The sequence below is a fragment of the Meles meles genome, chromosome 12 (genome assembly GCF_922984935.1).
Source record: "Meles meles chromosome 12, mMelMel3.1 paternal haplotype, whole genome shotgun sequence".
Taxonomy (NCBI): Eukaryota; Metazoa; Chordata; class Mammalia; order Carnivora; family Mustelidae; genus Meles; species Meles meles.
The window spans coordinates 46,447,048-46,462,286 of record NC_060077.1 but is presented as its reverse complement, the minus strand read 5'-3'; the positions used below and the strand labels follow the sequence as shown (position 1 = coordinate 46,462,286).

General features: G+C 37.3%; 1 protein-coding gene across 8 annotated transcripts in view; it reads left to right on the top strand.

Annotated features, from left to right (window-relative positions):
* The window catches only part of ESCO1 (establishment of sister chromatid cohesion N-acetyltransferase 1), an 85,230-nt gene that overhangs the window by 19,986 nt on the left and 50,005 nt on the right, over positions 1-15,239 (top strand). For 6 of the 8 annotated variants that reach the window (XR_006821060.1, XM_046025376.1, XM_046025372.1 and 3 more), the window contains 2 exons: positions 6,142-6,242; positions 9,409-9,674. The gene's annotated coding sequence lies outside the window, so the exon portion shown is untranslated. The remainder of the gene's footprint in view (positions 1-6,141; positions 6,243-9,408; positions 9,675-15,239) is intronic. The other 2 variants (XM_046025377.1, XM_046025375.1) reach the window with 1 other exon arrangement.

Below are 15,239 nucleotides of genomic sequence, written 5' to 3'. Positions count from 1 at the left end.
AATCTAAAACAGTGGCTGTAAGTGGAGGACAATTTTTTTTTTTTAACTCATGTGAAAATTCCATTTCTTCCAAGTGGATCTTACACTTTGTGTTGTATAGGTATAATGTATTGCCAGCTCTGTGTTCTGCCTGTTTTAAGGATAAAGAAATTATAATTGGATGGTTTGTTCATAACAAGCATAAAGTTCTCAAAATATATCATAAACATAGATCACTATGACTAGCAAAGCTCCCTGCCCCCTTTTGTGTTTAAGGAGAAAGCCAGCAAAAAGGAATAACTAGAAGCCTTGGGTTGATATTTCATTCCCTCCTTTGGAAGCTGCTCCACGGTGGGGCAGCTAGTTCACAGAGCCTTTGCTACTAAAGAGTGAGAGACCTTAGATTAGAAGGATGGAAAGAGCTACTTCTTAAGGTCTGTTCTTCTCCCTATGGACTTAACAGTGTAGAGAAGTTCTCTACTTGCTGTACAAAGGTTTAAAAACTTCTGATTTGCTGTTAAGCCTAGAATTAAGCTAATCTAAGTTGCTTTTATTCTTAAAAATAATTTTTTTTAAAAGATTTATTTTAGGGAGAACATGCATGCGTGGGGTGGGGAGGGGAGGGGCAAAGGGTGGGGGGGTAGAGAGAGAGAGAGGAATCTTCGCTGAGCACAGATCACGGTGCAGGGCTTGATCTCACGACCTTGAGATCATGACCTGAGCTAAAATCGAGTTGGATGCCTAACTGACTGAGCTACTCAGGTGCCCCTATAAAAACTGGTTTTAATAAGAGAAAAGAATGCTCAGATTACTGGCAACCTTATAGAAATGAAAAAGGATTATAAAGGAATGCTGTGAACAGTGGAATACTAACAATTCTGATAACCTAGATGAAATGGACAAATTCTTAGATACTGAGTCAAGAATAAAACTCTGATACCAAAACTAGACAAGGATAGTAGAAGTAAAAGAAACTATAGATCAATATTTTTTGTAAATACAAAAAATTCTCAACTATGTACATGCAAACTGAATCCAGCAACATATAAAAAGGATTATGCACCAGGATGAAGTGGGATTTATTCTTAGCACTGCAAAGTTGGTTCAACACAAAAAGTCAAAATCTGTGTTAATGGAATAAAGAGGGGAGAAACAAATGATCACCTCAGCAGATGTAGAGAAAGCATTTGACAAAATCCAGCACCCTTTCATGATAGAAACACTCAAGAAACAAGGAGTAGATAGAAAAGCCTATCTCTGACATCATACTTAATGGTGAAAGACCGAAGGTTTAACTCCTAAGATCAGTAATAAGACAAGGATGTTTGCTCTTACCACCTTTTTTTTTTTTTTTTTTAAGATTTTATTTATCAGACAGCGCATGAGCGGGGGAATGGCAGGCAGAAGAGAGGAAGAAAAAGGGGAGCCTGATGTTGGACTCTATCCCAGAACCCAAGCCGAAGGCAGACGCTTAATCTCAGGTGTCCCTGCTCTTAACACTTTTATTCAACATTGTACTGGAGGTTCTAGCCAGGGCAATTAGGTAAGAAAAAGAAATAAAGGTATCCAGATTGGAAAGGAATAGATAAAACGATTTTGCAGATGACATGATCTTGTATGTAGAAAATTCTAAGAAATCCACAAAGATGTCCCCAAGGCCTATTAGTGCTAATAAGTGAATTCAACAAGGTTATATGATACAAGCTCAATGTACAAAAATTAGTTGTGTTTCTGTATACTAGTGAAGAACCATCTAAAAAGGATATTAAGAAACCAGTTCCTTTTATAATAGAATCAAAAAGAATAAAGTATTTAGGGATAAATTTAACAAATGAAGTGCAAGCCTTGTATTCTGGAAGTTCTAAAACATCATTTAAAAAAATTAAAGATGACTTACATAAATGAAAAGCTATCTGTGTTCAACAATTGGAAGACTTACTACTAAGATGGCAGTATTCCTCAAATTGATCTATAGATTCAGTGCAATCCCTATTAAAATCCTAGCTGACTTTTTTGCATTTCGTATGCTGATCCTGAAATTAATGCCATATAGTCAAAATAACCTTGAAAAAGAATGGCGGGCGCCTGGGTGGCTCAGTGGATTAAAGACTCTGCTTTCACTCAGGTGGTGATCCCAGGGTCCTGGGATGGAGCACCGCATAGGTTCTCTGCTCGGTGGGGAGCCTGCTTCCTCCTCTCTTCTCTGCCTGCCTCTCTGCCTACTTGTGATCTCTGTCAAATAAATAAATAAATAATCTTTAAAAAAAAAAGTTTAAAAAAAAAAGAATTGCAAAGTTGAGAGATTCACAGTTCCTTATTTCAGAACTTAACAACAAAGGGAGCCAAGAATATATGATGGGGAAATGACAGTCTCCAGTAAATGTTGATGGGAAAACTGGACAGCTACACACAAAAGAATGAAACTGGGCCACTGTCTTAAATTATACAAAAAAATTAACCCAAAATGGATAAAAGACTTGAATATAAGACTTGAGACCATAAAACTCCTAGAAGAAAACATAGGGAATAAGCTCCTTGATAAAGGTCTTGGTGATGGAATTGTGAACATACATTAAGAGCAAAAGCAACAGGGTGCCTGGGTGGTGCAGTCAGTTAGGTGTCTGACTTTTAGTTTCAACTTGGGTCATGGTCTTGGGGTCGTGAAATCAAACCCTGTGTTGGGTTCCATGCTGGGCATGGAGTCTGCTCTGGACGTTCTTTCCCTTTGCCCCACTTCTTACTTGCAGGTGTGCTTGCTCTCTCAAATCTTAAAAAAGAAAAGCAAAAGCAACAAAAGCAAAAATAAACAAGTGGACTGCATCATACTAAAACAGTATAGCATAGCAAAGGAAACCATCACAAAATGGGAAGGTAACCTATAGAATAGAAGAAAATATTTGCAAATTTACAGATGTAAATCCTCATGGTTTGAATTACAATTAAAGACTTGTGGGGCGCCTGGGTGGCTCAGTGGGTTAAAGCCTCTGCCTTCGGCTCAGGTCATGATCTCAGGGTCCTGGGATCAAGCCCCACATCGGGCTCTCTGCTCAGCAGGGAGATTGCCTCCCCGCTCTCTCTCTGCCTGCCTCTCTGCCTACTTGTGATCTCTGCCTGTCAAATAAGTAAATCTTAAAAAAAAAAAAGACTGTACCTCAAAGGTCTCTGTCAAGAAAATAAAACAACAGGTAACAGAATTAGAGAAAATATCTGTAAGCAATGCATCTGCTGAGAATCTGATATCCAGATAAAGAACTGTTACAGCTCAATAATAAAAAGAAAAATGACCCAATTTAAAAAAGGAAAGAATATGAATATGAATATATATTTCTGCAGAGAAGAAATACAAATGGCTAATAAACTCATGAAGTTGCTCACCTAATTAGTCATTAGGAAAATACAAATCAGAAGTACAGTGACATACCACTTTATACCCAAAAGGATGACTAAAGTTTAAAAAGATAGTAAAAAATGCTGACAAGGATATAGAGAAATTGGAACTCTCATACATGGCTGCTGGAAATGTAAAATGATACAGCTTGTTTGGAAAATAGTCCCTCTGAAGTTAAATACCATATGGTTCAGCAGTCATACTTCTTTGTATATAACCAAGAGATTGGAAACCTGTGTTTACACAAAACTCATTAGGGTTGTTCATAGCATTATTTGTGATAGCCACAAGTCTGTCAAATATCCAGGAACTGATGAATAGTTAAACAAATGTGGCATGTTTGTACAATGGAATAGTATTCAGCCATAAAAATCACAGGGCGTTACTGATACGTGCTATGTTATATGAACTTGAAAACATTAAATGAAAGAAGCCAATCACAAGAGGCCATATATTGTGATTCCATTTATATGCAACATCTACAATAGTCAAATCCATAGAAACAGAAAGTAGATTTGTAGTTGCCAGGGGCTGGAGGGAGAGGGGGATAGGAAATGACTTTAGTGAGCATGTTTTGTTTGTTTTGGGGGGATTTTTTTGAGGTCATGAAAATGTTCTGGAGGGGCGCCTGGGTGGCTCAGTGGGTTAAGCCGCTGCCTTCGGCTCAGGTCATGATCTCAGGGTCCTGGGATCGAGTCCCACATCGGGCTCTCTGCTCAGCAGGGGGCCTGCTTCCCTCTCTCTCTCTGCCTGCCTCTCTGCCTACTTGTGATCTCTTTCTGTCAAGTAAATAAATAAAATCTTTAAAAAAAAAAAGAAAAGAAAATGTTCTGGACTTAGATACTGGCTGTTGTTTGTTGCACAATTCTGAATATACTAAAACTCACCAACTTGTACTATAAAGAGGTTAATTTTATGGTAAGGAATTATATCTCAATTATACAATTTTTTTTTGATATTTTAAAAATTTATTTCAGAGGGAGTAGGGGCAGAAGAAGAGGGAGGAAGAAACTCAAACAGACTTTCCTGCTGAATTGGAGTCCAACTTGGGGTTTGATCCTGCAACCCTGAGATCCTGACCTCAGCTGAAATCAAGAGTTGGACCCTCAACTGACTGAGCCACCCAGGTGCCCCAATCATGAAGTGTTTTTTTAAAAAATGACTTTAATATTAAAATATATTGGCTGATGTACAATCCAAATATTTTTTTTCCTTTCTAGTTAAATTTCTTTTTTTTTTTTAAATAATCATGGGGTGCCTGGATGGCTCAGTCAGTTAAGCATCTGCCTTTGACTTAGGCCATGATCTCAGGGTCCTGGGATCAAGGATGCTGAGCAGAGAGTCCGCTTCTTCCTCTCCTTCTACCTCCCCCCTCACACCCTCCTTGTGCTCTCTCTGTCAAATAAATAAAACTAAAAATTGTCTTAAATATTTTAATGATTAAAATTTGAATACTTTTTATTATAAAGCACTGTTGGAAATTGGATTATTGTTAAATTCTCGGTATTTTCTAATGTGTCTTAGGAGTTCTTTTTGTAGTAAAATACATTATTTTAGGTTTTCTAAAGTGGTCATTTTATGTAAAGCTTAATCACTGTGTTTTTGTTTTGTTTTGTTTTTACCCTGATACAGTTTTCATTAAGATTATATTAATCTAGCTCTGGGTTGTAGGAGGGGCCTCATTGATTTGCTGACACATGAGAGGGTGCATTTCAATTCTTATTGGCAAGATTTTATTTAAGAGTTGTGAGGAAAGGGGAATTATAAAGTCATGTAATGCTAGATTAGTGATGGTTTAACATGAGGGCAAACTAGAATTGAAGTGGTCCTTGGCACACCTGAACAAGTGATTGACAGGTACTATAGAGTTATGTATCTGTTTCTCTTCTGTAAGGTAGGTCCCCAATGCCAAATGTATTAAAATATTTAGAAATTGGGAGGAATAGATGTAAAAGAAGAATATTCATCATTTTAAAATTATAATTCTTAGTGCTAAAGTAATAAAGGAGTATAAATGAGTTTTTTTGTTATATTTTGGGGCTTAGTCTTTGGTTAAGTTTAGAGTTTCTTAGAAAATAAAAATTAATTGCAAATATGTATTAGTTATTACTGTATAAGAAACTGTCCTAGAACTCAGTGGCTTAAAACAGCAGTTAATTATTGATCACACATCTGCAGAGCAGCTGTGAGTTAGGTGACTTGGGTTTGGCTTGGCTGGACAGCTGTGGGTGTGGGTGGGCTTGGCTCCTCATTTGGGGTTTGGCTCAGTTCTACTCTTTATGTTTATTCTGGGTTCTAGGCTGAAGGGCTGCCTTCATCTATTGGTGAAGCTCTTCTCATGGTAATGGCAGAGGTACAAGAGGGTGCACAGCTGCGCAAAGACATTTCAAACCTCTGCATCATTTCCGCTAATATACCATTGGCCAAGGCAAGTTAGATGGCTAAGGTTTTGGGGGCAGGGAAGTATACTCTGTTCACCATGAGGCCAAAGGAAGGCATGTGGCCAACCTCAGCTCTGCTTGGAAAGGAAAATACACTCCTTCCATGGAGTGGAGGTTTGGAAGTGGTGATTATATATGAAGAAAAACCTCATCTATTACGTGGTGTAAAAATATGTGATGCTTTGTATTGTTATTAGGCAGTTGTTTACTTAGTCTAGTTTAGTCTTAGGTTGTTTTAATGTATGAGTTAATAGACAGTAGTACTTTTATATTCTTACATGTTTTAATAGATTGTTTTACTTAGTTATAGGATTTTTTTTTTTTTTTTTAAAGATTAATTCCCAAACATAGGAAGCTGTTAGAAGCATCACTCGTTTGGAAACATCATCAGTCAACTTAAAGAAACAGTGATATGTGATTTCTGGCTCAGTAAGGTAAGTGACATACTTTTATAATTTGGTGTCTTCCAAGATGAATTAGTCAGTGTGCCAAATATAACTTTATATTTTCAGAGAAATATATTTTAATTTTGATTAGGTTATATGTCTACATAATAAAACATTTGAGTGGGTGTATAGTGAAAAGTAAGCTTTTCACACTGCTGACACTGGTTTTGTAGTTCTTTTTCCCAGAAATCTTCACTATTATATTATTCTGTATCTTTCCATACTTGTGTGCATAAGCAAGCATATGTTTCTATGAATTTCCCTCTTTTTCTAAAAAATTGTTTCTTTTACCCTCTTCTGCACCTTGCTGTTTTTTGATTTAACAGTGCTTCTTAGTTGCAGGTGTAGGTCCATTTCAGTTATTTACAGCACTATTTTTTTGACAGCTTTATTAAAGTATAATTTATGTACAGTAAATTTCACTCTTAAACTGTACAATTTGGTGGGTTTTGACAGATAAACACACTCTTGAAACCACCATTACAGTCAAGACATAGAACATCTCTATCACTTCCAAAAGACTGTCTCTACTTCCCTCCTGACCTTAGGGCATGACTCGTCTGCTGTCTTTTACTGTTGATTACAGTTGACCCTTGAACAACATGTGTTTGAATTGCTTGTGTCCATTTACGTGGATTTCTTTCAATAAATATATTGGAAAATTTTTTTGAGATTTGTGGCAGTTTAAAAAAACTTGCAGACAAACCATGTAGCTTAGAAATACTGAAAAAATAAAAAATTTAGGTGTTTCATAAATGCATAAAATATATGTAGCTTGTTACTTGCTACCATAAAATATTCACAGATCTATTATAAAAAAGTTAAAATTTATTAAAATGTGTACAGACACCATACATTGCATCATTCATTGTAAAAAATGTAAACAAACATAAAGATGCAGTATTATAACTGCATAAAATTAACTATAATTGTATACTCTACTACTGTAATAATTTTATAGCCATCTTATGTTGCTGTTGTGGTGAACTCAGGTATATGAGTCTGCTTAAAACACCGTGTGATGCTAATCATCTCTGAGCAGTTTGTCTCTGCAGTAAATTGCATATCACAGTAAAAAGTGATGTCGGCAGTTGTTGCGTATTTCTCATCACGTTTAGTGCAATACTGTAAACCTTAAAAAACACCATGGGACCCATTTGAAGTGCCACTAGTGATGCTGGAAGTACCCCCAAGAAGCAGAGAGAAGGGATGACCTTACAAGAAAAAAGTTGAGTTGTTTGATAAGTACCATAGATTGAGGCCTGCAGCTACAGTTGCCCACCTGTTCAAGATAATTGAATCCAGTGTAAGGACCATTATAGGAAAAGAGAAGGAAATTCGTGAAGCTGTTGCTGCAGTTATGCCAGAGGTGTCAAAACCTTAGACTTTTTGAAATACCCATTTATCTCATATTGAAAATGCAGCTTTTATGTGGGTGTCTGATTGCTCTTAGAAAGGCATATCTATAGATTCCAATATGATTTGAGAAAAGGTGAAGTCATTTAGGACAACTTTAAGCAAAAGGAAGGTGAAGGGTTCTAAAGCTGGAGAATTTAGTGTCCGCAAAGGATGGTTTGATAATTTTAGAAAAAGGTTTGATTTTTAAAATGTCAAGAAAACAGGAGAAGCAGCTTCTGCTGACCAAGAGGCAAGCAGATGAGTTCCTAAATACCATTGAGAAAATCACTGAGAAGAAAGGAAGGATATTTGCCTGAACAGTTTTTTTTTTTTTTTTTTTTAATTTTATTTATTTATTTGACAGAGAGGTCACAAGTAGACAGGCAGGCAGAGAGAGAGGGAGAGGCAGGCTCCCCGCTGAGCAGAGAGCCCGATGTGGGGCATGATCCCAGGACCCCAAGACCACAACCTGAGCTGAAGGCAAAGGCAACCCACTGAGCCACCCAGGTACCCCCTGAACAGGTTTTTTTTAATGCAGACAAAAAGTCAGCTACAAGAAGGGGTTGGCTAACTGTACTGTTTTGTGCAAGTGCAATTGGGTTTATGACCAGGACTGTCCTTATTTATAAAGCTGTTAATCTCCAAACCTTGAAGGGAAAAGATAAACACCAGCTGCCCGACTTTTTAAATCTCTACATCCAAGGTGGGGCTTGAACTCAACGCTGAGATCGAGAGTCTCATGTTCTACCGTCTGAGCAAGCAGGCACCCCAGACATTTGGTTGTACAGCAAAAAGGCCTGGACAATGAGAATCCTTTTTCGGGATTGGTTCCATCAGTGCTTTCTCCCTTACATCAGGAAGTACCTTGACAGTAAGGCACTGCCTTTTAAAGTTCTTTTGATCTTAGACAGTATCCCTGGGCACTTAGAATCTGATGAGTTCAGCACCAAAGGCATCAAAATGGCCTACATGACCCTAAGCACAACATCTCTAATTTAGCCTCTAGATCAGGAGGTCTTAAGGACCTTTAAGGCTCTTCACACATGGTACTTTCTAGTAAGGATTTTCAAAGAGATCCCTAATAGATCATTATGAAAGTCTGGAAGGATTGCATCATTGAGGATGCCATCATTGTTTATAGAACAAGCCATGAAAACCATCGAGCCCCAAACAGTAAATTCCTGCAGGAGGAAAAATATGTCTGGAAGTTGTGTATGACTTCACAGAACTTACGACAGAGCCAGTCAAGGAAATCCTGAAAGAGATTGTGGACATGGCAAAAAAAGGTGGGGGTGTGAAGGGTTTTAAGATACGGATCTTGGAGAAATTCAAGAGCTAATAGATGCCACACAAAAGGAATTAACAGAAGATGACTTGATAAGGATAAACACATCTGAACCAGACAGTGAAGAAGAAAATGTGGGTGAAGCAGTGCCAGAAAACAGTTGACATTAAACAGTCTGGCAGAAGGATTCTAATTATTCAAGACTGCTTTTGACTTCTCATAGGACATGGACCCTTCCATGATATGGGCGCTGAAACTAAAGCAAATGGTAGAAGAAGGACTGGTACTGCATAGAAACATTTCTAAAGAGATGAAAATGCAAAAATGTCAGACAGAAATGACAGTGTATTTCTGTAAAGTACACCAAGTTGGCTTGCCTCTCCTGCCTCTCTTTTCACCTTCACCTCTTTTGCTATTTCTGAGACACCAAAACCAACTGCTCCTCTTCTTCCTCTTCCTCTGCCTACTCAGTGTGAAGAGTGAAAACAAGAATGAAGACATTTATGATGAACCACTTCCATTTAATGAATAGTAAATAATCATCATGCCGTACAGTTAATAAACTTATCTGTTGTGTGTGTGTGTCTTCGTGTGAGAATCTAATAACTGTATGGCAAGAACTGTCTGAGACGTTTTCTGTCATCATCCTCATCATCATTGCTTAAGTGTTCATCGTGTAGAAAATCATGTACAAGACTTATATGGAAGTGGATAGCCTATCCTTATGTAGGCATAAGGTGAGTGATATTTAATATAAAATTACTAATGTGTTAGTTTTCTTACTGTTTTATAACTTTGCTTTCAAAGAATTACATTACTGTACAGTATGCTTATCTCTCTTATAATTGGAGAAACTTTATCACCCTATCATCACAGGTAAGTGGTTTTTAGAAAAAAATGTATTTGCAGTGTTGTGTTAATGAATATGACTGTAATACTGTATGACAGAAAAATTGTATAACGATTCATTCATTAGTGTGTATGCTAGTCTAGTGTGAAGCAGCTATCAGTTACACTAGGCTGTTGTAAAGCAGTCATATTGTTCCTTCGTTATCAGTGTGTGATTGTTATATCTGTAAGTAAATACAGATTTCTTTTTCACATTTTTCATTTTTGATGTCTGATGTTAGTAATAGCATATAACATTTATTGTGTTTTGTATTATTTAGGACAGTATTGATGTAGGTCCTGACTGATGATTCATCTTGTAAAACAATGATGTAAACTAATGGTATCAATAAATACATGCAGTACTGTAAATTTATTTTCTTTTCCTTATGATTTTCTTTTTTTTTTTTTAAAGATTTTATTTATTTATTTGACAGAGATCACAAGTAGGCAGAGAGGCAGGCAGAGAGAGGAGGAAACAGGCTCCCCCCCGAGCAGAGAGCCCGACATGGGGCTCGATTCCAGGACCCTGGGATCATGACCCGAGCTGAAGGCAGAGGCTTTACCCCACTGAGCCACCTAGGCATCCCTCCTTATGATTTTCTTAACATTTTCTTTTCTCTAGTTTTATTGTTAAAAATATGGTATATAATGCATATATCACAAAATTTGTGATAATTGACCATTTATGTTATTGACAAGGCTTCTGGTCAACCCTGGGCTATATTAGTGTCACATTTTGGAGGAGTCAAAAGTTAATACACAGATTCTTGACTGCATTGGGTTTTAGTGCTCCAACCCCTGCTTTGCTCAAGGGTCAACTATAGTTTGCTTTTTTTTTTTTTTTAGAATTTCAAGTGGAATCCTACATTATGTACTCTTTGTGTCTACCCTTTTTCACTCACCATAATGGTTGTGAGGGTCATCATATAGTTCCAATAGTTTGTTCCTTTGGATTGCTGAGTATTTTTCTGCTAATTATTGACATACTACGTTTTATTGACCCATTCATCTGACCTTTGGGTCCTCCCCCCCCGCCCAGATTTTGGTTACTGTGCATAGAGCTGCTTTGAGGAATTTTTAAAAATATTTATTTATTTATTTTAGAGCACATGAACGAGAGAGAGAGAGGTGGGGAGGGGCAGAGGGAGAGGGAGAGAATCTCAAGCAGACTCCCTGCTCTGCACAGAGCCAGATGTGGGGATTGATCTCCTAACCCTGAGATCATGACCTGACCTGAAGAAAAGAGTTGGGCACTTAACTGACTGAGCCACTCAGGCGCCTCTGCTTTGAAAATTTTTGAGCATGGTTTTTACATGGTCATATGTAGGATGGGTAGGATTCTTGCTTTAAAAAAGAAAAACAAAGCAAAAAACTTTGTCTACCCCAAAGATTTTTGTTTTTGTTTTCTTCTTAAGTTTTATAGTTTTATATTTGTTTCTTTAGTCAATATCAAATTATTTTTGTGGGTTGTGTGAGGGAAGGGTTGCTGTTCTTTTTTTTCCCCCCCTTCAATTTAGATTTCCAGTAGTTCTAGCACCATTTTTTCAGACTTTGTTTTCTCCATGGATTTGTGTTGGCACTTTTGCTGAAAATCAATTGATCAAATAAAAATAAAATAAAATTAGGGGTGCCTGGGTGGCTCATTAAGTGTCTGCCTTTGGCTTGAGTTGTGATCTCAGGGTCCTGGGATTGAGCCCCACATCAGGCTCCCTGCTTGCTGGAAAGCCTGCTTCTCCTTCTCCCATTCCCCCTGCTGTGTTCCCTCTCTCACTGTGTCTCTGTCAAATAAATAAATAAAATCTTAAAAAAAAAATAAAACTAACTGATCATAAATGTATGGGTCTGTTTTTGGATTCTCTATTCCATTGATCTCTGTTTCCTTTGTCAGTATTACAGTGTCTTGATTACTGTAGATTTACTAAAGTTTAATAGTATCAGTATTACACAAAAAATATATTTTTAAAGGCTTTTTGACTACTCTTGTACATAGTTTCTTCAGTTTCATGCAAATTTTAAAATCAGTTTGTAAGTTTCTGTATAAAATGACTGGAAATTTTGCTTGGAATTGAGTTGATGTGACTGCATGGTATTCTGTTGGTAGTATATATAATTCAGTTGATTATATAAGTAGCTTATAGTGGTGTCTGTTTGCTGGGGTTCTCAGTCTCTCAATACAGTGTTGTAATTTTATATTTATTTGTGTTTTTGAGCACTTGTGCATATGTCTATAATATAAAGTCCTGGAAATGGAATTGTTTGAAATTTAACATTTATAATTTGATAGATACTGCCTAATTGTCCTGTGTAGACATTGAATTATCTGCACTAATGTGACAGTACCTGTCACAAACCTTTGCCAAGACTGTGTTGTTAAACTTCCTGATCTTTGGCCAGTCTGATAGCTGAAAAATGGTGTTTTGTTTTGGTTCTGACTTAAATTTTTCTGTGATTATCACACCAGCCATCTGTGGTTTCTTCATGTGAATATATCATGGTAATTAGCTTATGCTGTTTCTTGCCAGTGTATTTTCCTAGTTTCGTTCCTCAGCCTCGCTTCTGAATATTTTGACAAGGCTTGAAAGTTTTCCCACTCTGCAAATAAATGTTAAAATTCTCCCACATTTTATTTACTCCAGAGATAAAAATGTAGTGATCTGAAGGGGCACGTGCACCTGAATGTTTATAGCAGCAGTGTCCACAATAGCTAAACTATGAAAAGAGCCTTGGTGTTCATCAGCAGATGAAATGGATAAAGAAGATGTGTTGTATATATACAATGAAATATTATGTAGCCATCAAAAATTGAAATCTTGCCATTTGCAATGACGTGGATGGAACTAGAGGGTATTATGCTAAGCAAAATAAGTCAATCAGAGAAAGACAATTATATGATCTCTCTGATATGCGGAATTTGAGAAACAAGACAGAGGATCATAGGGGAATTGAAGAGAAAAATGAAACAAGATGAAACCAGAGAGGGAGACAAACCATAAGAGATAAGAGACTCTTAATCTCAGGAAACAAACTGAGGGTTGCTGGAGTGGAGAGGGGTGGGATGGATGGCATGGCTGGGTGATGGACATTGGGGAGGATATGTACTATGGTGAGTGCTGTGAATTGTGTAAGTCTGATGCATCACAGACCTGTGCCCCTGAAACAATACATTATATGTTAATTAAGAAAAAAACATATACATTTCGGGGCGCCTGGGTGGCTCAGTGGGTTAAAGCCTCTGCCTTCGGCTCAGGTCATGATCCCAGGGTCCCGGGATCGAGTCCCACATCGGGCTCTCTGCTCCACAGGGAGCCTGCTTCCTCCTCTCTCTCTGCCTTCTCTGCCTAGTTGTGGTTTCTCTCTGTCAAATAAATAAAAACATTAAAAAAAAAAAAGAAAAAAACATATACCTTTTAACTGCCCCCCCCAAAAAAAAGATCATCATCATTATAGTAGAATATACTGAAAAATATTTCAGTCTAACTTTTTTGAAGGACTTTCTGGAAAGTGTGGGGGGAGTGACAATAACTTTTCCAACTTTGTCCATTAAAAAAAACTTCCAAAGAGTAGAGCAAAAATTTGTCTATTTTTCTAAAATCAAGTATAACTAGGATATTGTACAAGTTATAATAAACTAGTTCTTCTCATTAAAAAAATTCTCCCACATTTTAATTTGCTGTATTTTAACTTCTGTTTAACTTTTAATGGTTAAATTTTTCCTGGATATAACTGCACTCTTAAACCAAAATTACCCAGATGGTTACCTGCTTGTCCTGACACCAGTTGTTGAATAATCTTTTCTTCATTAATTTGAAAGTAATTAATACTACCTTTATATGTACTAGCTTCCTTTATGCACTTGGGCCTATTTTGGGAGTCTCTGCTTTCTCTTATCTATTGATTTGTTGGAACTAAATTGTTAATTATTACAACTGAGTGACACATTACTTTCTAAGTTTTATTTGTGTATGTGTGTGTTAGAAACTGGCATGTGATATTTTCTTCTATTACGTATTTCAGCTGATTATTTAAAGCTTTTGATTTGAGCCACCCAGGCGCCCCTGATTTTTAATTTTTAAAATTCTCCTTTATAAATTCACATACTAATAATTTTGTTTTTTCTTCCTTGCAGATAATAATTTGCATGTATAATATGTACGTGATCAAGATTTTTTTTCCCCTTCCCTAGAAGCTTGAGGGTCATCTTCTTGTCCTCATGATACATTTTTTACTTTTTTTTAAAAAAAGATTTTATTTGTTTGTCAGAGGGAGCAAGCATAAGCAGGGAGAGTGGCAGGCAGATGAAGAAGCAGGCTCCCTGCTGAACAATGAGGTCAGTGTGGGACTCGATCCCTGGACCTCAGGATCATGACCTGAGCTGTAGGCAGATGCTTAACTGATTGAGCCACCCAGGCACTCCTTAACATCCTTTTTTTAATCCTTTGTGCTTGGTGCTCTTGGCCCTTTAAATCTGGAAACTCAGGCATCTGGTGGCACAGTCAGTTAAGTGTCTACTTTTGTCTCAGGTCATGATCCCAGGGTCCTGGGATCAAGCCCTACAGCCGGCTCTGGGGAGACTGCTTCTCACCTCTTCTCTCTGCTCATGCTCTCTCTTATCTCTGTTGCTATCTCTGTCTCTCTCAAATAAATAAATAAAATCTTAAAAAAACAAAACAAAACCCAGAAACTCATTTCTTTCAGTACTAGGAAAATTTCCTGAATTCTTAGTTTTTTTTTTTTTTCCCATTTTTCCCCCCCTTTTTTTTTTTTTAAGATTTTATTTATTTATTTGACAGAGAGAAATCACAAGTAGGCAGAGAGGTAGGCAGAGAGAGTGAGAAGGAAGCAGGCTCCCTGCCAAGCAGAGAGCCCGATGCGGGACTCGATCCCAGGATCCCGAGATCATGACCTGAGCCGAAGGCAGCAGCTTAAACCACTGAGCCACCCAGGCGCCCTTTTTTCCCCTTTTTTCTAAAATCCCAGTTGCTGGACTGTTGGATCTCTTTGGATAGTCCTTTAATTTTCTTCTTTTGTCTCCTATTTGACATCTCTATTTTGTTTGACCTTATAGGAGATCTTCTTACTTTTATCTTCCAATGCTTTATTATTTTTAAAGATTTATTTATTTTAGTGTACGCATGAGCACATGCAGAGGAGGGGCAGAGGGAGAGGGAGTCCTAAGCAGACTGTGCTGAGCGCAGAGACTCTTGTGGGGCTCACCCCTGAGATCATGACCTGAGCCAAAACCAAGAGTCAGACACTTAACTGATTATGCCATTCCAGCACACACCACTCTTCTAATGCTTTTATTGACTCTTTTCATTTCTTTTATATTTTTAATTTTTATGTGTTCCTTTTTATTATGAATGTTCTTGTATATTTGTTTCATGGATAGATTAGCCTATTTTTAGTTTTTG